Source organism: Trachurus japonicus, chromosome 17, assembly GCF_045865225.1.
Source record: "Trachurus japonicus isolate A0001 chromosome 17, Traja_1.0".
NCBI lineage: Eukaryota > Metazoa > Chordata > Actinopteri > Carangiformes > Carangidae > Trachurus > Trachurus japonicus.
The window spans coordinates 22757355-22781135 of NC_140923.1; the positions used below are offsets into that span (position 1 = coordinate 22757355).

At 44.0% G+C, this 23781-nt stretch overlaps 2 pseudogenes; one reads left to right on the forward strand and one right to left on the reverse strand.

Annotated features, from left to right (window-relative positions):
* Window positions 1-455: 455 nt before the first annotated feature.
* Window positions 456-14844, reverse strand: LOC146970633 (GTPase IMAP family member 4-like; annotated as a pseudogene).
* A 2013-nt stretch (window positions 14845-16857) lies between these two features.
* On the forward strand, window positions 16858-23042 carry LOC146970634 (GTPase IMAP family member 9-like; annotated as a pseudogene).
* The last annotated feature ends 739 nt before the right edge of the window (window positions 23043-23781 follow it).

Here is a 23781-nt window from a genome sequence, read left to right on the forward strand (position 1 = left end):
TTTAAATGTTTATAAACAGAGACACAGCTAAATCAGACTGACACAGGATGCAGCTACTAACTAACTATGTGTCAAGTCAGTCACACACACACACACACACACACACACACACACACACACACACACACACACAGACTCTAGAGCCAGCTTCATGTGATTACAGTCACACACACACACACACACACACACACACACACACACACACACACACACACACACACACACACACACACACACACACACACACACACACAAACACAGTTAACCTAATGTGGTTACAGCTCCTCCATATCAGTGCTTATAGAAAGATGATCATGTGTCTGTCTGATCAGCTCTGTCTTGACCTTAAGATCGTGGGTTTGATTCCCATGTTGACAGAGATGGCACAACCCGCAGTAGCTCCCGTGGCCCATTCAAAATTTCCCGAGAGGAAATTTTCTAGTTTACAGTAATTATCACCATTGTCCAGTTTGGGTGGTCTTCTTTCTCTTCTTCTTCCTCTTCTTCACTGCTGCAGCAACTGCAAACCCTGTTCCTGCCACCACAGCCCCCACAACAACTCCTACTGCAGCTCCCACTGCACTTCCTACTGGACCCCCTACAGTCCCAATACCTGTTCCAACACTTCCTCCAAGAGCTGCAGGATGTAACAATTTTCCTATGAACTTCTTTTTCTTACTTTTTCTTGCCTCCTCAGGATTCATATCTGGACGTTTCATCTTTTCTTTTATGGCTCTCTCATTCTCTTACATTTCATCGGTGTAGCAGCTTCCTCCATTTTCCTGAACCATTGTGTTGATCTTCTTCAACAACTCACGGACCTGAGATGGATCATCATCTCTGTTGTTGAAAACCTGGTATCTTCCATGGCACTGACGGACAAAGTCCCTGTGGTTCTTGTTTTGACAAATGAAGGTTTCTATCGAGATTCCTTCTTCCTTCAGATCATCTCCATGGGTGAACAGGACCATGGTGTAACGTTCTGCCTCTTCTCCAAACACGTTCTGGATGGTTTTCAGTGTTTGTTGTTCTTCTTCTGTGAATCTGTTTGGATTGATCACAACCAGGAACACATGTGTACCGGGAGCAGCCAATGAGATGGATGTAACAAAGTCTTTCTGCACCTCCACGTCATTTTTGTTATTGTTTAACTAGTCTGGCCTGGCGGAAGTGCGTTGCTGCGATTAGCCTCTGATTGGTCGGAACGAGCCACCCGGCGGAAGTCCCGCCTCCGTGCTGCAGCTTTCACAGTCCGCCCGGTAAAGGGAAACATCAACAAACAACAGTAGGAACCGAACCATGGATCCGTGTCATGAACCGAACGGAAGAATACATATCCGTCAGCGGTTGCCAACCGCCGTTAAACCAAACAAAATAATAAATATCCGTCAACGGTTGCCGACCGTCGTTACACCGCGGACCGAAATCCAGTTTCCAACCGGCAATATTTTGCAAGCGCACCGTTGCTACGGCGTTGCTACGGCGCCGACCACAACGATTGTGACTGGTTGAAAGAATTCCAAACGGCCGGAGCGTTTTTTTCTCTGATCGCAGAATCATAGGCGTAGCAGCCAGACTCTCCTTCTTCTTTGGAGGAGGGTCTGGCGAGCGAGACTATTGTTTAACAGACCTGGAGTATCAACAACTGCCAGAGTTCGACCATCAAACTCATCTGTTTCCTTCTGACACATTTGTGTCACTGCAGAAGGAGACATTTGAGACCGGAAAACCTTCTTCCTTAAGATGGTGTTTCCAGTTGAACTTTTCCCAGCTCCAGTTTTCCCAATGAGCACAATCCTGAAGTCTGGTTCCCCTGGTTCCTCCTCCACTGCTTCTGTTGGAAAATTTCACAATCATATTATTCATGTTATAAAGAATACACTCTAAGTTAAGTATTACAACTGTAGAATAATCATCTTTAATGTTTCACATATAAACCCTCAGACCAAACTGTGCGACATAGATGTCAGGGTTAATATCCTGTAGCGTAGAAGCCTCTCCCTAAATAGAATAAAAGGTTGGGCGCCAGACAGCAGAATAGTAAATTCAAACTGTCACTTTTATATTAGGATTTCTATGTTAAATGATTAATTCATAAGGGAGAGAAAACCCAGCAGCTCGCTTCCCTGCTAGACAAGTCACATCACATAATCAACCAAAATCAAACACATCAAACTCAAGGAGGTTAAGGCGGGTAACGATTCTTATTTTCAATCAGACAGCCATCAATATCATCGTCATCATCATCAAAACAGTTTAACGAATTAATCAGATCAAGCAGGATAAATCAGGAGGTAAAACCGTCAATTCACAAAACTTAAATTAAACGTAAATAGGCAGACTGTTTCCTTAAATAAAGTCTCTGCTTAAATGAAGTCCAAGAGGGTGTATGTATGAGCGTAGGTGTGTATGTGGGGAGGGACAGGGGTTTGTATGTGAGTCTTCAGGGGGCCAGTCCATTCCGGGGAAGGAGAGGGAGTGTGGGAGTGAATGCAATTCAGTTCAGTTCAGTTCATAGGAGTGTGCATGTAGGTGTGTGGGGGAGGGGGAGGGGAAGAGAATCCAGTTCCGGGCAGGTAGGAGATGGGGTATGTGTGTTTCAGGTATGGGAGAGAGAGGGGGAGAGAGAGAGCAGGAGTAATTCTCAGGTCAGACAGGGAGAAGCCAGGAGAGTTTGGGGTGAAGGGGACTTATCTGCTGATACAGGGGTACACGGTTGTCCTCCGACCCGGAGAGAAAGCCACGCCTGAGTCCGAGCAGTGACAGATCCGCCTGCTCCAGGGATTCAGTTCCTTTTTCCGAGTCCTGGGTCCACGTACAGATTCCTCAGCTTTCCTCAGTTAAAGTATTTTTTTCACTTTTACTTTAAACTCTTGTCCTCCTTTCCTTTTTGTTCTCACTTCTTGTGTTCAGACCTCCTTCCTCCTTTCAGTCTCTCCTTTGTTTGATTTTCCCTCCTCCCAGACTCTCACAGATGGTCTGATTTCTAACCTCCCTTCCTCCTCCTTACCAGTGATGTCACCACCTGCTTCCTTTCACCCTCCTCCTTGCTACAATCCATTAATGGGTTGTGGAAATGTATTTTGTTAGAAAAGAGGATTTGACTCCAGTATGTATAAGAATATGTGAACTCTTACAGCTAAAGTCAAACTGAACTTTCATTCAGGAAGTTGGGACCAAAGCTAACATACAGGAAACAGGTTGTGTTGAAGCTCGCACTTGTCCTGTCTCTGTTTTTCCACACTCAACATTTCAATACTCAAAAAAAGTTCCATATTGGAAATAATGTTAAAATAAATAAAGAGGGTAGCTTATCAAAGTTCCATGGTTATAATCAAAGCCTTATCACCCTCTATCCAAACATAATCAGATACCTCATTTACTGTAGGAAAGGATGTTAGACCCTGTTACAACCAAAAACGTAATAACTGCCAATAACGTAATAACTGCCAATAATGTAATAATTTTGGCCATTTCAAATGTAATAAAGCCAATAGTGTAATAATGTGCCAATAATGTAATAAAACTTTTGAGCCAATAACGTAATAACTTTTTGCCGATAATGTAATAAGGCATTACATTATTGGCTGGTTATTACGTTATTGGCCTGGTACTAAAAAAAACCTTTCAAAATGTAATAACTGGTGCCGATAATGTAATAATACATAAAAATGACAGCAGCTCTTGGAAATAAAGGGTTTTTTTTTTGCAGTTTTTGGGCAGTTAGTGGATGACATATAGTTGTCATACTTATTCATCCAAGATATGCTCTCTCTCTCTCTCTCATAATTGTGTGGTCTTTCCCCTCTTTAGCCAAATAGGTATTCATAGATATTCTTGTCTAAACGGGCAATTTTTCATGTGTACCATGCATATACCATAAAATCAGTGTCTCGTTGAGGGTGTTGAGGTGTCAAATGAATTCACCATATATTTTCCTGGACTAGCATTATTATTTATTTCTAATCCCAAAATCTGAACTGCAGTGTACAATACACAGGATAGAACATGAACAATCAAATTTAAATTAAAACTGTTCCTTCTCAAATGAAAAGTAGCTTTCACTCATTCACAAATGTAAAAAAAAATATGGAGCAATACAAACATCTACCTTTAGACTTTCACAGTATATAGAACCTAAAGCTGCTTTATCATTACTGTAAAAAAAAACAAAAAAACAACAACAACTTTGAAACGTCACTTATCCAACATGGGGCCTGTATGCTCAATGTGTTGATGTAGTTTTTAATTTTCAAACATGAAAAACAAAGTTAGATATATGAACCCTGCAGAGATTTAATTTTAGATCTCCAACAGCTGGTTTCAGTAGTAATCTATTTGTTGATTGGTTAACAGTTGCAGCAACAGAGGTGTGTTACAAGCGTCCTGAGGCTTCCTCCCTCTTCTTCTTGTTAGGGCCACGGGCAATCGCACCGGGCACTGGTCCCAACAGCTACAGGGACCAGTGCCCGGGCAAAACTGCGCAAAATTTGGCATTGAAGTCCATGGGACGGACGGGAAAAAAAGAGCGAAAAAGACCAATCATTGGAGTTTAACAAACGTCTACTGCTCAGGCATACTTTCACCTAGAGCAGTGGTACTCAATAGCAGGCCCGCGGGCCGCATCCGGCCCGCCGAACCTTCCAATCAGACCCGCGACTGAGTTCTACAAGTTTACATATTACTGTATACTGTATTTCTCGGGCTCTGTGCGCCTGTAAGTCAAAGCGCTGGGACATGTAAACACGTGCGGAGCGTTTGTGTGTGCCTGTGAGGCCCTGCACTGGGATACAGAAACGCCGACGAACCCAAATCACCATGCGCGAGTGTTTGGGGAGTGGGCTGGACTGCAGGGTTTTCCCTGCCTGCCTGCAGAGACCGTGGGTGATTTTGACCGCTGTCTTGGTTCAACTGTGTGTGCATCATGCATGGGGGGCCGTTCAGATGAAGCGTCTTTTGCGCACGCTCAAACCCATTCAATGTAGCCGCGCGTCATGCACGCTCACAACTCAACAGCCGTAGCCGCGCGCATTTGATGAGACGCAATTGTTTTTCCGTGCACATCTGCGGCTCACAGCTGCACGACCTGCTTCTGCCCCGCTGTTGTGTCCCGGTTCCATCGGCCTGTGTCTCCTACTGTTTCCCACTGAGCTCTGCCTCGTTTGAAAAGCCCATGTGTGGAAAGACGTCGCCTTCGAGATGTAGAATGTGTGTTATAGAAGAGAAACACACATTTCAGGACCAATGACTTGTATCCTCAGAACAGAGTCAGACATGTCCTGTGATGGTCAGGTCATATTTAAGTTGAAAATCACAGGGCATGTCTGAGGATACAAGTCAGCAGTGTAAAGCTCCAGCATGATATGTAAATGATATGATAATGTCAAGATTTTTCATTTTATATCATACAAAACACCATGAAGTGTATAAATAAAAATTATGTGCTTACAAGTAAAATAAAAATAAATTATTAGACGAAAAAGGTGAATTTAATTTCAATCTAGGCCTATTTGAATGTGCGGCCCCCAAGGTGTCTGTTAAGAAAATTTCTGGCCCTTCGACAAATGTATTTGAGTACCCCTGACCTAGAGACTCCATTTAAACTTTAAACAGTAGACACAAGTCTTGTGTATTGGCGTATTACTCCACGTTTTGATAGGTCATATAGTTTTTGATCAATCCATGATCAATGACCATGATCATTTTTGGAGAAATTATGAGATTATAATGGGTGTGTATTGCACGGAATGTTCGTGTCAGAGTGCGTGACATCATCGGTTAGAGTGGGAGAGATGCCAGAAAAACTCCAGATTTTTTCTCTTTCCAAACTCGGCCCGGCCACAATTTACACTCTACACACATAATTTTTTCAGAATTTGTAAGACAAACTTGTCCTGTCACTCATCATCTGCTCAAAATATCAGAGAGACTTACAGAATTTAAACTTGGAGCCTCTAAGTGCGGCCACGTCTGTCTCTGCTCCTCATTGACTCCAATACAAATATTTTCTGAGAGAAGCAGAACAGCCTGATGTTTTAAAACTGCCAGCGTCGCCAAAATATTTACTGTAGAAACACCAAATCGTACCAAAATTTTCAGTAAGTCCTTAGAGCAACGTTGATCTGTGTTTTGTTCTGATAGGAGTTACCGTTTTGTCATGCTAAGCCTAAATGTGATACCGGTGCAGAGGCAGAAAATGGCTCTTTTTCTCCACGTTTCTGTCTGTCTCAGCCTGCGGGGGCCCCTATCGCCGTGGTAACCTCTTTGATCCTCAGGCCAGAGCTCGTTAACTTCATAAACAATCCACCTGGCGCTCGTTTAAATGTTTATAAACACAGACACAGCTAAATCAGACTGACACAGGATGCAGCTCATAGTCACACACACACACACAGACTCTAGAGCCAGCTTCATGTGATTACAGTCACACACACACACACAAACACACACACACCTTCATGTGATTAAAACACAGTTAACGTGCAACAGAATTTAAACTTAAACCATGATTTAATCTGGTTTTAAAGTTAAACCTTGTTGGTGTCAAATGCGTCAAATGCCTCTCGTGGGAGCAGCTGATAGAGTCCCCCCCAGCTGAAAGCAGCCCACCCCACCAGCCAGAGGGTCCAGGACCATAGGGACTGCAGTGGAGGAAGGCTGCCTTAACACCCTGCACAATGGCACCCAGTACACAGAAGTTAGACAGGACCAGTCAGCCCATCACCTGGTCCGTTCAACAAATCAGTTTATGTTACTGTGATTTATGTAGCCTAGTTAAATACTACAGTAATCATCATAGTGTATTGGCAGGAAAGACCATTTAAATCTGTATCAAATATCGATTAATGAATTAATCGATAATTTGCATGTTGGTCTAGGTTAAGTACCACCTTGAAAAAAAACCAATGTTTTGTTGCTTAAAGCAGAAGTAAGTGGTCCGGTCGTTTTCGCTAATGCTGCGTTCCAGGCACGCTTTTGAAATCGTAAATTACAGCTTCAAGTCACAACTTACGACTTTGTAGCGTTTCAGGCAACCCACTCGTGTTTTTCCGACCTGTTTTACCGGTGAAAGTCACTATAACGGCCACTCGTAACTTCCGACCGGTGAACTCGTACCAGATCGAACTGGTACGAGTTCACGGTCGGAAAAATACGAGTTTCCTTGAACGCACCATAACAGTCCTCGTCGCTACGTCGCCACATTCACGGCGTCCCTTGGCTGCACACACAGCCCTGCATGCCGTTCTCTCTCCTCATTGGATAAAAACTGTAGGATACGATAAATGTTTTCTCTTCGGCTCAGAGCAGAGCAGAGTGACTGACAGACCCGTGTTTCAGACCAAACACTCTATGTAAGTGATTGCTGTCGGATGATATAACTATTTAAGACTTATATTAACACAAATATATCACTTACTTCTGCTTTAAGCTATTCAGTCATTCAATGGTATACTAAAATCCATGTGAAAAAAATGCTTCTCACTGTTCTCAGGTCAAATATTTATATGCGATTAAAATGCAATTAATTGCGATTAATTAATTACAAAGCCTCTAATTAATTAGATCAATTGTTTTAATTGAGTCCTGGCCCTATTACACAAGATAAACACACACACACACACACACACACACAGTTAACCTAATGTGATTACAGCTCCTCCATATCAGTGCTTATAGAAAGATGATCATGTGTCTGTCTGATCAGCTCTGTCTTGACCTTAAGATCGTGGGTTTGATTCCCATGTTGACAGAGATGGCAAAATCGGCAGTAGCCGTGGCCCATTCAAAATTTCCCGAGAGGAAATTTTCTAGTTTTTATGTATTATTACATTATCGGCACCAGTTATTACATTTTGAAAGGTTTTGTTTAATACCAGGCCAATAACGTAATAACCAGCCAATACTGTAATGCCTTATTACATTATCGGCAAAAAGTTATTACGTTATTGGCTCAAAAGTTTTATTACATTATTGGCACATTATTACACTATTGGCTTTATTACATTTGAAATGGCCAAAATTATTACATTATTGGCAGTTATTACGTTATTGGCAGTTACTACGTTTTTGGTTGTAACACCCCACAACCAAACGTAGGTGCCACAGCGACCACCGCCTGTCCCCTAACCTGCCCGCACCAACACTGGAAACAAACTGTCTCTGTATTCATATACATAATAATGGAATGATAACAGTAAATAAAAAAGTGGCTTGTAATTTCATGGCCAGGGCCTATAGCCTAAAAGTGTACAGCCTCAAGGACCAAGGACCCAGGTCCCTGGACCTCAAAGCCTTCTGACAAGAACCAGTGTTTTTTTGTTGTTGTTGTTGTTTTTTAGATAACTTACTTGCAGAGGTATCTTGGCTGGGGGGGGGGGCTGAATAAATTTGTCAACTTAAGGCATTTGGCCGCATCCTCCTCCAGCGCCTTTCTTTTTCTCTCTCTCTCCCGGCACCGCCTTTTCTTTTCTTTTTTTACCCGGGTTGGGGTCCATGGTTTAATAGTCGAAGCCTCGAGTCTCCCTCTCTGCTCGGCGCTCGCTACACACACACCGCGACTGCAGCAAGTACCAGACACACCACACACACCCCCCTTCCTCCGCACGCTGTCTGTGTGGTTGATACGGACTGTTGGGGCGGGTGTTAATCAAAACAAACCAATCGCCTTGTCCTCCTCACATGCTACTGGCCTGAGTGGCCTCTGATTGTCCAGGCCTGCCTCTCTGACTTAGAAAAAAAAAGTCAGATAGCCGCGGCGCCGGCTGACCGGCAGACTTAAAAAAAAAAAAAAAAAAAGAGAGAGAGACGCAGGCCAGTAGGCCAATCATAGGCCGGCGCTTCGGGAAACCTCCCGGTTCTCCCGATGGCCAGTCCGGGCCTGTGAATGTGTATATATACTATATTATAAATGTTGTTTATTTTAATATAATTTAAATTACATTTTGTTCCTGAAACCCACCCTGAATCCACCCGGCTGCAGAATAATCCTGATTTTCTGGATCAAAGTTATTCCGATCCACTAAAAAGTTTTGAACAACACAAACTTGAAGGTCTGATCCAAATTAAAACCAAGATTGAATTGTGTGATCGAATCAGATCTTTCATTTTGAACAACCCATTTTTAAGATTTGATCCAATCCATTATCCGAAATCCATTCGGATTATGACATTGGGACACGGAAGACGGTCAAGAAGAGGGACTCTACTGACATTACCACATTCATCAGGGAGAATATGTGGACTGTCACACCGATCACAGGAAACCCAGCGATCTCATGAAATGCGCAGCACTGATGGCATGGTTCGACTGATACGAATACGAATTGTTTTATTAATCCCCAAAGGAAAATTCATTGGTCTGTCAGCTCATCTACCATTTGCAGAAGTCTGATGGCGGTGGGTATAAAAGAACATTGATGGAGGGTTGTAAAACACTGGCCCGATCCCCGATCTCCCACTGACAGGCCAAACACTCTGCTGTGGAGAGCACCTGCACCTGAACAGGAGTCACACTGTAGCGGCTTGTCTCCGACCTCAGTCAGAGCTCTGGTGTGCAGAGTTTCTGACCTATCACACTGTATATCTGTCTGTCTACACCAAGGGGGCAGTTGTCAGTCTGAGAAGTGAAGCTCACTTCCACGTTCAAAAAACTGCAATCCCCTCGGCTTCCTCTGAGGGCTGGTGTCAGAAGGGAGCATTCTCCATAGACCCCCATGTTAAAATTGCCGACTTTACATCGTCAGTAAACATGTTAAAAGCCTGGTGTCAGAACGTTTTTTCGTCTCAATCGATAAAGGTAAAGGTACTTTATTAGTCACATATACAGCTAGTACAGTGAAATTCTTTCTCTGCATTTAACCCATCCCTGTGGGCAGCCACGGTGCAGCGCCCGGGGACCAACTCCAGATTATGAGCCAGTGCTGACTGACTGGAGGATTAACCTAGCCGACATGTTTTTAGTGGTGGGGGAAACCGGAGCACCCGGAGGAAACCCACGCAGACACGGGGAGAACATGCAAACTCCACACAGAAAGGCCCTGGGCGGCCCGGGATTCGAACCCAGGACCTTCTTGCTGTGAGGCAACAGTGCTAACCACTGTGCCACCGTGCCGCCCCCACACACGCTCTGAGGGGGGTGAATTTTTTTTTAAAGGGATAGTTCAACATTTTGGCAAATTGGCCCATTGCCATAATTGCTATAGTCATAGCAGTAGGTTCGTTACCTTTAATTGTAGGTGTAAGCTATTTTTAGTACAGCGGAGCGCAGCAGCAGGCTGCTCAGAGCTACGCTATGGAGGCTAAGGGAATTTCTTGGTTTCCCTCATTAAACTCATCAAATACAAAATCCCAAAACTCCACAGCGCTTTTGTAGACAAGTTGTGAGCTGCACAACCACCACGCTATGAGATAATGACGGAACGATACGAAACGGAGCCGTTTTCGAGGTAAATTCATACAAAACCGCTGATGCGCGTTGCGTTCAGGGACAGTTTTTCAGCAAGCAGTCTCCGTATTTACCCTGTATTTACCTTGAAAACGGCTCCGTTTCGTATCGTTCCGTCATTATCTCATAGCGTGGTGGTTGTGCAGGTCACAACGTGTCTACAAAAGCGCTGTGGAGTTTTGGGATGTTGAATTTGATGAGTTTAATGAGGGAAACCAAGAAATTCCCTTAGCCTCCATAGCGTAGCTCTGAGCAGCCTGCTGCTGCGCTCCGCCGTACTGAAAATAGCTTTCACCTACAATTAAAGGTAACGAACCTACTGCTATGACTATAGCGATTATGGCAATGGGCCAATTTGCCAAAATGTTGAACTATCCCTTTAACTCTATCGTTTTACTGTTATTAGGTTAAAATTCTGGCCAATTAGGGCGGACCGGGATTCGAACCCAGAACCTTCTTGCTGTGAGGCAACAGTGCTAACCACTGTGCCACCGTGCCGCCCCCGCACACACTCTGAGGGGGGTGAATTTTTTTTTAACTCTATCGTTTTACTGTTATTAGGTTAAAATTCTGGCCAATTAGGGCGCGGAAACGTTGAGTGACAGGTCCAAGCAGCTCCGTGGACAGCTGCTTCGAGGCCAGTGGGCGGGTTCTCGGCCGGCCAATCCAACATGGCGCTGTTCAGGCCGCCATATTTGAGTCACAAAAACAACTCCCCAAAACCAATGGGTGACGTCACGGACACTACGTCCATTCTTTTTACAGTCTATGGTCTACACCTGGCTTTTAATTCACCTCAGTTTCTCAAAATAAAAGTGGAGTTAAGTTCTGTATACTTGTATTTATTTGTATTACTAATAAGAACAGAACAACATAGGTCTGGATCACTGCATCAGTATGATGATCACAACCTCTGTCCTGACTCCTGCATGTTATATGCTGGTTCAAATGTGCGTACACCTGGTCTGACTGGCATGAGATTTTTGCGTACCCTACGCTCATGTTAAGATTGATAAATGCCGATCTTTGCGGGAGATTTGGCATACACCCTCTTTTTTTGGTATATGCACGTGGGCCAATGTGTGCCATTTAGGAATCAATCAATCAATCAATCAATTTGTTTATTTCGGGCATGTCAACTTAAATCATCATCATCACACTTCATCTTAGTTCAAATAATACAATACACATGGCCGAAAGGGAAAGCGGGAGAAGCAAAAGCTTATCTATAGTCCCGCCCCCATTACCCACAGAATAAAAATCTTTATCATAATCTTTTCTTTTCGCTTTTTTTTTTTTTTTTTTTACATTTTGTTATAACATTCTTTTACTTATGACATTTTGACATAACATGTTACGGCAGTAGGTAGTATACAGATCATATCATAATCTTTTCTTTTCTTTTTGCTTTTTTACATTTTGATATAACATTCTTTTACTTATGACATTTTGACATAACATGTTACAGCAGTAGGTAGTAAACAGAGCTGAAGTTTAGCTCTAGACAGTACATACAGATTGCGTGTGTGTTTGCACATGTGTCCATATTTGTCCGTCATGAGTGAACAACAGTCTCATCTTGTAGCTTGGATGCCCTGTGCCCTGTGCTCTTGGGACTAGCAAAAAAGAACCACACCAAAACAGTATCCATAATAGTATAATAATGCACATATGTGCAGCCTGAACCTTATGTTAGAGTCACACTATAGTGTATTTTTTAAATGTAAATTCAGCCCAGTTTCCAATTTGTGATGGAGAAAAGATTGGTATATGTGTGCCTGAGCGAGCAGTATTACTTTTTGGTGCACAGAAACAACCTCAGTAAAATTGAACTGCACTTAACGTAGTTTAGTTGAGCTGACCTGCTTATGGAACATGGTTTGTGATGTAAGGGTTGTTTTGGCCTCCTAGCTGGCAATAGTGTCACATCCTGGATGCAAGCCTTGGAATCCATGGAGGTAGAAGAAGTGTTTTTTTTATTTTACAAGTGACTTGATGGGTGTTACATTGCCCCCCTCTGCTGGTGTGGTACTAACCTTTCTCTGTGCTCCTTCCCTTAGGTACGTGTAATTGCTGAGTGTATACAAGGACGGAGTTTCAGCTCGCCTTTCTCTCTCTCGTCCCTTGACCCTGCGCTCCACCATTAGGCCACTTCTCCCACCCGAGGAAGGCTGGCTCTTCGAATTTTACAAGGTTTTTGTGTAGTTTTATGGACATTTTTGTGTTGGGCGCTATTGACTCTCATATAAAGATTGCATTGGACTACAAACCCTCCTCCTGGGTCTCTAGATGAACTATTCCTTTAAGGTTTTAGGTTTTTTAGGTACATCTGTTGCTGTAATGGCGGTTATTGCCTTGAAGAGATTTGTGCAGGCCTTGCCTTGTGCATACCACCTGGGTTGGGGGAGGGTTGGGGTAAGGGTTGGGCCAAATACAGCTGCCATTGGTTTTTCTATTCATACTTGAACACAAAGTGTCTGTTTATATTAACATGGAAAAGAACGATAAAAAAATTGATCATAAAAAAAAGGTTTTAGGTTGGGTTTTGTTGGGTTTTAAGGCCAGTGCCAGGTCCGATGGCCCTTTGTGGCCTGGCAGCGGTGGATGTCCTTTCCTTTTTTTCCTTTCTTTTGCTCTACCAGACCAGTCGCCCTCGTTGCTCCTGCGTGTAAAACATCATCCACTTCACTTATAAAATAAAAAACTCTTTTACCTTCAAGCAACTGTTTCTATGTTTATGTTAACCCTCCCATTGGGAACGTTTAAATTGTGAAGGGGGTCATAACAACAGGTGACAAAACAGTAAATCAGCATTACTTTCTCTGACTCTGACTTTCTCTTGGCTCGATTTGTGAAACATGTATAACGTTGTGTTAAGTTGGGTGGGCGTGCAGGCAATTTTGAGAGCACACAGAGATACAGAACAGGGATATGAGATGAAATGACCACTAATCACTGATCACAGCATCTAGGTATTTTGTTGTTGATTACTAGACAAGTGACAAAACTCTACAGAGCTACATGTGTTTCATGTTATATTTGTGGTGAGCTCTCAATTGTATGAAGACAAACGCGTGGGTGGGAGGAGACAAGAGCAGGTTGGCTTATAGAGATGAGGTGAAAACGCAACAGTTCACTCGCAAGACAGAGAGAAGACTGTATAAAACAAACATGTTCAACAGCAAATACAGTAAACTGAGTGAGTACAATGAATGAATTCAATGAATGAATTTGGTACATTTACAACTGTAATGGCAGTTTTTATTGTGAAAGGTCTAACATCCTTTTGTATGATAAATGAAGTATCAGATTAGGTTTGAATAGAGGGTAACAAAGCTTTGATCATTGATAATTTATTTAACATTATTTCCAACTATTTTATGAATTTCACTGTGAAACCACCAGCTGATGTAGAAAGAAATGAGTGTGCCCAAGGCAAGGCAAGGCAAGGCAATTTTATTTGTATAGCCCGTTTTTACAAACAGTTTGTCTCAAAGGGCTTTACATGGCATCGTAACAACATCCTCTGTCCTTAGACCCTCACATCGACTGAGGAAAAACTCCATGGAAAACCCTTTTAACAGGGAAAAATCGGAGAAACTTCAGGGTGAGCAACAGAGGAGGGATCCCTTACCCAGGACGGACAGACGTGCAATAGATGTTGTTACAGACAAGAAAACAGTTTACAGTTTGTCACAGAATGTGCGAAATATGGAAATGTTAGCAGGAGTTGATGAAGGCAGTCTCTGGTGAGGGGAGGGGAGGGGGGGGGGGCAGGGAGAGCTGGCCAGCTCGATGGGAGGACTGGGTGGTAGACTGGTCCATGGGAAGGGAGGGGAGGCCGGTCTAGCAGCAGGGGAAAGGGTGGGAGGGGGGGTGATGCAGGTGGCGGCTGGTGCAGAGAGATGGAGCTCCGGTGGATCTGCGGAAACACAGAGAGAGTGCAAGACACCAAGGCCAAACTACAAAGTACATCAGAAAATGACAGTTCAAAAATATACTGAGGAGAGGAGGGGAGAGGAGAGGAGAGGAGAGGAGAGGAGAGGAGAGGAGAGGAGAGGAGAGGAGAAGAGAGGAGAGGAGGGGAAAGGAGAGGACAGGAGAGGAGAGGAGAGGACAGGACAGGAGAGGAGAGGAGAGGAGAGGAGGAGAAAGGAGAGGGCTCTGTGTAACCAGATGTGTACTAGCAGTCTAAGCCTATAGCAGCGTAGCTATAAAATGGTTCAGAGCTACCTGAACCAGCCCTAACTAAAAGCCCTGTCATAAAGGAAGGTCTTAAGTCTAGACTTAAATGTAGTTAGAGTGTCTCCCAAGTGCCAACCTAACCTATTTCCTGTGTCTTAGCCCTAGTCATAACTTCCTGAATGAAAGTTTCACTTTACCTGTGAGAGCTGAGACATTCTTATAGTAAGGTTGTGTCACCCGACCATAAAATACATCCAGCAGAACATACTGCAGTCAAAGGGTGCTGTTTAGCTCAGTGCGTAGAACAGGCAGTGCAGTGCAGCAGGAATGTGCGGAGACTACAGTCCTCTCTGCAGCCCGGTTCGAATCATGCATTGGGTGGCCCTTTTCTGCATGTCATTCCCAGTCTCTCCGCCTCCCCGTTTCCTGTCTCTCTCAACCTGTCAGTTAAAGGCAAAAAAGAAAAAAAGAAAGAAAAAATTCACAAAAAGTCAAATCCTCTTTCCTAATTAAATACATTTCCACAGCCCATTAATTTGGATTTGGTCTGAAAACTGTTTTAATTTCAAAGGTTTATGTGTGGAACATTAAAGAGATTCTGAATATTGTTTGAAGTCCCACTCCCGTGACCCTTTTCGGTCATTTTAAAACCAGCTCATTAGCAATGCACATTAGCAATGCACCTCTGGAGGGTGGGCGGAGACTGCGCTGCTCTGCACCCACCCAGCCACCTCCTCGCACCCCACCCCCCGCTTGCTGACAGCTGGACATTATACAATTACAGATTCAGCGCATTTAGCGTAAAACTCCACACTGGGATTTGATCCCAGACTGGAACATAGCCCTTGCTTACGGTGCAAGCTGCTCTACCAGGTGAGCTATACCTGTTATACCTCGACAGCTACACCGAGCTGTCAAGCCTTTCACCTCTGAGCCAGATGCAGAGCGGGGCGGGAGCTTGTAGCACTAGTGCCCTCCTGGAGCTGTGACACATCAGCTCCAGTCTCCCTGAAACTGCCAGTTTGCGTCTGCCATTGGTTCACAGCAATTTGAAGGCAGAAAAACTCAGAAATGCAATTTTGCACTTCCTTTTCTGCTGATATGTCCTCTAACACAAGAAAAATGCCACAGGAACATGTGAAAAGCACGAAAAACACGATTTTCATGGGAGTGGGTCTTTAACTTGGAGTTTGCTCTTTACAACATTATGTGTTTGTGAAATTCTCCAACAGAAACGGAGGAAGAGGAACCAGAGGAACCAGACCTCAGGGTTGTCCTCATTGGGAAAACTGGAGCTGGGAAAAGTTCAACTGGAAACACCATCTTAAAGGACAATTCCAGGCGAATTCAACTCGGGGGTGTATTTTCCTATCATTTTAGGTCTAAAAGAAGGAATCTGAAGATTTTCAGTTTAATTGCTCCTGTTTTGCGGTAGTTGCGTCTGTCCCCGCATCGCCACGGCAGCAATGAATGGGAGTGGATGTAAGTCCCGCTGCTTAGGCTGTTTACAGCCCTCAAAGCCGCAGTTTTTTTCCACAGACAGCGTCAGATGGCTACTCAAACATGCACCGAGAAGTTTATTTACTTCGAGCAAGCCAACATGTCTGTAAAACTAGATCTAATTCAAAGTCTCCCGGAGTCTCGCGCGAGCCCGAAGTTGCAGTGCTGGTGTATTCAGGCGCAGTAGGAGCTACCGCTTGTGTCAAAAACACAGGAATATCAACTCTTTACTTGCTTGAAGTGTACATTTTTTCCCACAGATAGCATCACGTGGCTACTCAAACATGCGCCGAGAAGTTTTTTTTACTTGAAGCAAGTAAAGAGTTGATATTCCTGTGTTTATGACACAAACGGTAGCTTTTCCCACTGCATTTGAACACACCGAGCACGGCAACTGGGTCTCGCACGAGACTCCAGGGGGCTTTGAATTAGATCTAGTTTTACAAACATGTCGGCTTGCTTGAAGTAAATAAACTTCTCGGTGCATGTTTGAGTAGCCATCTGACGCTGTCTGTGGGAAAAAATTGCGGCTTTGAGGGCTGTAAACAGCCTAAACAGCGGAACTTACATCCACTCCCATTCATTGCTGCCGTGGCAATGCGGGGACAGACGCAACTACCGCAAAACAGGAGCGATTAAACTGAAAATCTTCAGATTCCTTCTTTTAGACCTAAAATGATAGGAAAATACACCCCCAAGTTGAATTCGCCTGGAATTGTCCTTTAAGGAGGAAGGTTTTCAAGTCTGAAATGTCTCCTTCCACAGTGACACCAGACTGTCAGAAGGAAACAGCTGAGTTTGATGGTCAAACACTGGCAGTTGTTGATACTCCAGGTCTGACACTGATAGACCTCAAGAGAAGGTGAAGAAAGACTTTGTTACATCCATCTCATTGGCTGCTCCAGGTCCTCATGTGTTCCTGGTTGTGATCCAGCCAAACAGATTCACACCAGAAGAACAACAAACACTGAAAATCATCCAGAATTTGTTTGGAAAAGAGGCAAAACGTTACACCATGGTCCTGTTCACCCATGGAGATGATCTGAAGGCAGAAGGAGTCTCTGTAGAAACCTTCATTGATAAAAACAAGAACCTCAGGGACTTCGTCCGTCAGTGCCATGGAAGATACCAGGTTTTCAACAACAGAGATAAACATCCATTTCAGGACCATGAGCTGTTGAAGAAGATTGACAAAATGGTTCAGGAAAATGGAGGAAGCTACTACACCAATGAAATGTTCAAAGAGAATGAGAGAGCCATAAAAGAAGAGATGGGACGTCTTCAGGGAGAAAATCCAGATCTGACGCCTTTGCAGGCAAGAAAAAGAGCAGAGAAAGATAACAGCTTCATTCAGAAATTACTGAAATATCTTTCTATTGGAGGAGCTATTGGAGGATATGTTGGATCGCCTCTTGGAATAGCTGTTGAAGCAGCAATTGCAGCACAAGTTGGAGCAGCTGTTGGAGTTGTGGGGGGGCCAGTTGGAGCTGTGGTGGGAGCTACGATGGGAGCTGGAATAGCAGTAGCAGGGTTAGCTGTTGCTACAGCAGTGAATAAGAGGAAAGATTCAAAAAAACAAAGACCATGCACAGTGATCAAATGCTGCAATCTAAGGCCTCTTAAACAGACAGTTGGTTAGTTAGTCAGTTTGCCTCAAGAGAAGCAAAGGCAGTAGTGAAAATGATAGACAGTGAAAATGCATTGTAATAGAAAAAACAAAAACAAACAAAAAAAAACAAACAGTCAAATCATGCATCAAGTGCCTACAACCTGTGTGTGGTCAGTGGCCCTCATTTATCAAACTTGCGCAGGATCTGGTGTAGATTCTGGTGTAAATATCAGTGTACGCCAAGTGTCACGTGTGATTTACTAAAAGTGTGTACGCTGCTGATTTCGGCGTAGAACCGGCGTGGTGGTGATAAATCCGGCGGCTGAAAACGAGCGTCATTTAAATGTCACGCCCCGATATATTCCTGCTTTAGAGGCGTCGCCCTGCCCCTTTTACGACATGGAGACACGGAAGACGGCCAAGAAGAGAGACTGGCATTACCGCGTTGAACAGGGAGAGGGCGGCAACATTAAATATTAGACATTGATAGATTGATAGTTTTTGTGATTGATAAGCATCATCCCGGTGGATGGAGGCTGCAGACGCACGTGTCACCGACCAAGTCAGGAAACCCAGCGACCTCATGAAATGCTCCTGCAGTTTAACACAAGTGATTGAGGAGAAATCATATACCGGTAGGCATATTACTGCTGCGAACGCGACTTTATGACTATCAGCGATATGGTTCGGCTGATGGAGGGATGTGAAACACCGGCCCGATGTCCCGCTGACAGGTCCCGGTGACGGGAAAAAAAAAAAAAAAACACTCCTCCGCGGAGATCAGCTGCACCTGGACAGGTAGCGGAGCCCCCCACCCCCACCCCCCACCGGGGCTCCGGTGTGCGGCAGAGAGAGACTGAGGAGCCGTCCGGTCATGCTCTGGTGCAGGAGATGTTGGAAGTTTGTGTGTGTGATCTAACAATAACAGGTCTGTCTGTCATTGACTGTTTACACAGCTGATTAATGAGCATCTGTCACGTCGTGGTTTTTAATTCATCTCAGTTGCTCAAAATAAAATTCGAGTTAAAATTTTCAACACGGACTTGGTTGTAGCGTTTCTTTTTTTTTTTTTGGCTACTTTTTATCTTTTTATCAATATAAACAACAACAACATGTGGTCCACATTGCTGCGTTATTAGACTATGGTTTAATAATCATTCTGACACAGCAGCACTCCTTCCTGCATGTTCTACTCTGGTTCCAAATGTGCGTACACCTGGTCAGAGCTGGCGTGAGTTTTGTGCGTACCGTACGCTCACGCTCAGATTGATAAATGCCGATCGTTGTGGTGAATTTGGTGTACACCCATTTTTTGGGTGTACGCAAGTTTGATAAATGAGGGCCAGTGAGTGTACTGTCAAGATCTTCAATGTTTGTGGTATTGAGCAAGCTGTGCGGCAGAACTTCGAGCGAAATAGGCCTGTGGTTACCAAACATGTTTTGACTGAGGCTCTCTTTCTTTGTAAATATTTTCAAATTCATTTTCATTTCTCACGAAAGCAAGGGACTGTTATTATTGTAATGTTCAATGTTCATGGGTAATTTTAATTTATTTTTATTTTTGACACCTGTTTTATCCGTTTGACAGCTTTACAATATTTTACTACATGTATTTTTCAATTGATAGTTCAACTGAATTGAATTTTATTCTTCTTTTGCTAAAATGAAAGAAAAAAAATAATAAAATTAGGGATATGTTATTTCTGTAATTTTTACATGCTATTTTGAAAAAAAAAAAAAAAAAAAAGACCAAATATTCCAGTAACAGATTTGTAATTATAAAGCCTGGAGTGGGGGCGAGGTCAAAATGACACCATGGTGGTTCTAGTGTTAACATCAACATTCAACATTCCCCCGTCTCATTTCACTATCACTGGCAACGTCCAGTTAAATGTGATTTATCAATAAAAAATTTCACTGACTCGCTGCTGATCAGCGGCACAGATTTAAGCTTGTTCAACCACTGCAGGCATTTTTTTTTCATAGGCAATTTATAGATCAATAAAATCACATTTTAACCAAAGATTTCACTAGTAAGCCTTGAAATAAGCAGAATAATGTAGAATGAGCTCATTCGCTCAATAGCCCTTACTAGGGGTGTAACGGTGTATGTATTCGTCCCGTGCCGTCACGGTACGGGGGTCACGGTTCGGTGCACACAGTCACACGACGAATACGTCTGAATGAATATTAAGAAGAAAAAAAAAAAAAAAAAAGTCGAGTCCTCACTCGAATCCAGGTGGCGGTAATGAGCCTCGAAGCTGCCTGCAGCCGTCATAGCAGACGAAGAAGAGAAGTGATGAGAGAGTGAAGTTAGAGGAGGAGAGCTGTCTGCTTCATTCATGTCACTGTGGCTTCTCAATGAAACAAACGGCGGCGGCTCGCGCGACTGGTCCACCGGACAAAGTCCGTCGGCGATGTTTCACGGATGCGCGGTGAGTCGCTAGAACGTATCAAACACGTAGCGCATGTTCAACCCGATGTGTCAATCACTGGTGCAAGTAAAAAGACAAGTTGTGTGCAACAACTTATCCCGCTGCTTTTAAGCCTCTTGACATGAACACAGACAGGTGAGGAGAAAAGGAGACCGCACACTATTATAATCAGACACATTTTGTCTGATGAAGGGCTGACGCCCGAAACGTGTGAGTGACATTAAACTGTCACGGGAGCTTTTAACTAGTGTGCGGTCTCCTTTTTTCCTTACCTGTGTCTTTCTTGGTGGTCCAGCACCTAGTCTTCAGTTTTTTGGGGGATGTGCGTGTAGCTGCCTAATATGTTTTATGAACACAGGCAGGACCAGAAACATCACCAAAGTAACTGCTAGTCTAATTTAACTGTGTAAACCAACATTGATGTAAGTTTATTGTTTTGTTTTTTTAATAATATTTCTTTAATAATAATAATAATTTAATAATTCGAATAATAGTTGCCAGTTGTCAAGTGCACGTTTTTTTCCCTCTAGAATTAATGAATGGCATTATAACACTCCTAATGCACTTGTTTTATTTTGTATTCTTTTTTCTTTTTACTTGTACCGAAACCGTACCGAACCGTGACCCCTGAACCGAGGTACGTACCGAACCGTGACTTTTGTGTACCGTTACACCCCTAGCCCTTACTTATGTAACTGGTAACCATGAGCAGCAATATTAAAGCGTATTAAAGTAGATGTAAAAAGAAAATAATCTTGGTAACAGTGTAACTCTGTAAATGTCTCAGGAGATTCTGGACACACTGAACTTGGGTTGTTTGAATGAACAATACATCAAAAGGTTTAATGTTTAATAAAGTTTATATATCATGACTTGTACATCACATGTGCTTGTGCTGTTCTTACTTTTTAATAAATATAAGTTGGCAAATGATGCTGTATCAAGACTATTATTGCATTTATTTGAAACAGCAAAACCTAGAACACACTACACTTCTTTTTTTTAAGTCTTCCTCTGTGTGTGTGTTGTGTCGTGCTATAATGCAGATGTGAACATAGGGGGCGCTGCAGGAATGTGTGTTACATTGGAGTTGTGGTTGCTGTAAGCAGAGTCGAAGAAGAATGAATAAAGCACGTAGACTGAGGCATAGAGAAGCTCTCCGGCTATTCATTTTATTTTATAAATACTAAACACCACATTTTGGCGACGAGGATGGCCGTTTCCGTACCTTTGCCTGCACCTTTCATGCCTTGCCCAGGCGAACCTGCTATCGCTTTTACTACGTGGTTGAAGATGTTTGAGAACTACATGCTAGTTATCGATGCTACGGGGGATAGCTGGCCTGATGCTAGAAAACGCGCCGTTCTTCTCCATGCCCTTGACACAGAGGGACAGAGACTGTTTTACGCTTTGCCGGATACAGGTGATACTTACGCTGCAGAAGGACTGAAAAAGCACTTCGTTCCCAAAGTTAACGTTATGGCGGAACGTCACAAGTTTCGACAGAGAGCACAGAGACCGGATGAGACGGTAAAGAGTTTCTGGCTGCACTACGCCAACTCGCTGCTGCTTGTGAGTTTGGAGATATGGAGGAGCAGATGCTTTGTGATCAACTGATAGAGCGTGTTGCCAATACACGCATACGGGACAGACTGCTGCTGGAATCGGACCTGAACCTGGCTAAGGCTACTACATTAGCCCTGCAGATCGAGACCGGAATACGCAACGCCGACGTCCTTTCTGACAACACTGCTGCTGCTGCTGCACCGGTGAGACCCATACACTCACATTCACAGACGCGGAACAACCGGCCGCGGGAAAAGAAGAAGCTTGCCCGGAGGACCGCGCCTGCTACAGCTCCAAATGCCGGTAAACGTCGCTGCTGCTACCGCTGTGGATCTACCAGCCACTTGGCTAATAAGCCATCATGCCCTGCGACCAAAGCCACATGCAACTCCTGTGGTAAAATGGGACAAATCTCATTAAATCTGTTTGTTGCTCTGCATATGTGTATTGAGGGTAACAAAGTAATTCCTGCTGCAAAACCCAATGTGTGCCCTGACCCTGAGTCTGCAGTACCAGTTGCACCACCACTGATTGCTGCAGAGGCTCAGGTACAAGAAGTTGGATGTGCAAAAGGATTTGTGCACAAAATACAGCTGATGCCACATGCCATTCCAGTTCAGCAGAAGCTGAGGAGGCTTCCTTTTTCAGCGAGACAGGCTGTTACTGAGGAGCTCAAAGACCTACAAGACAGGGGCATCATCGAGCGCATTGATGCGTCACCATGGGTCTCTCCCATCGTTGTCACCCAGAGACGAGGTGGAGGAAAGCCTCGTATACGTTGACTTGAGAGAGCCAAACAAATAAATTGTCTGTGACTGCTACCCCTTACCACACATGGACGAACTGCTCACCAATCTGTGGGGGGCTACTATGTTTTCCACCATTGACCTTGCCTCTGCATATCACCAAATGTTGCTCCACCCAGATAGTCGTGATATTACTGCATTTATCACACACGAGGGCCTTTTCCGGTTCTGTCGTGTTCCATTTGGCCTCGCTTCAGCTCCGTCAGCTTTCCAAAAAATGATGTCTACCATACTGTCTGGCCTCCCAGGCGTACAAGCTTACCTTGATGATATTATATGTTATGGTGTCACTCAGCAGGATCACGATGCCAGCCTACGGAGGGTGCTGCATGCCTTGAATGAGGCGGGACTCAAGTTGAACATGCGTAAATGTAAGTTTAAGCAGTCATTTTTGTCTTTCCTAGGACACACCATATCCAAAGATGGACTTCACCCTGACAAGGATCGAGTCAGCGCAGTGGCTCATGCGCCTGCCCCACATGACACAGGCTCCCTGAGATGCTTTCTTGGTCTCCCATCGTGGTACAGTAAATTCATTCCCAACTTTGCTACTGTGGTTGAACCATTACGTGCCACTCTCAAGAACTCTACTGACCTGAAGTTCACCTGGACGGCTGAGGCTGAGTCCAGTTTTGCTGAACTTAAAGGTGTACAGAAATGGCCGTTTGTCCTGTTTGTCGCGCCGAGTTGTCCCGAGCTGCAACACGAGTTTACCCGAGTAAGGAAAACGAATTTGATTGGTCGTTATCGAGCGGGCGGGATATTCAAAGCTTGGGGCGAGACCGAGCTCCGTGTGTGTGTGCGTGTCTCAGACGTTTGAATGACGGATTACGGATCCAATATCAGTGGCTGGTGAATCGTGTACAGGCTGACGTATAATCCGTGCGCCTGCATTATCCAATGCGGAAAAAAAAATACACACTTTCATCCCGGATTTACTCAAAAATAGAATTTTGCACAAAGTTTGGCCTACATCGTCTGAAAGATGAGTTATCACATTAATTTTATGATCCAGAGTGGGCTCAAATTCAGTTTTCTTTTCTGTACACCTTTAAAAGACTGATACTTGAGAGCCCTGCCCTGGCACTTTATGACCCTGAACTGCCTACTCAAGTGACCACTGATGCTTCTGACTACGGGCTGGGGGCTGTACTCACTCAACTCCACCCAGACAACACCGAGAGAACTGTTGCCTTTGCTTCCAGGACTCTTTCCCCTGCTGAAAGAAAGTACTCT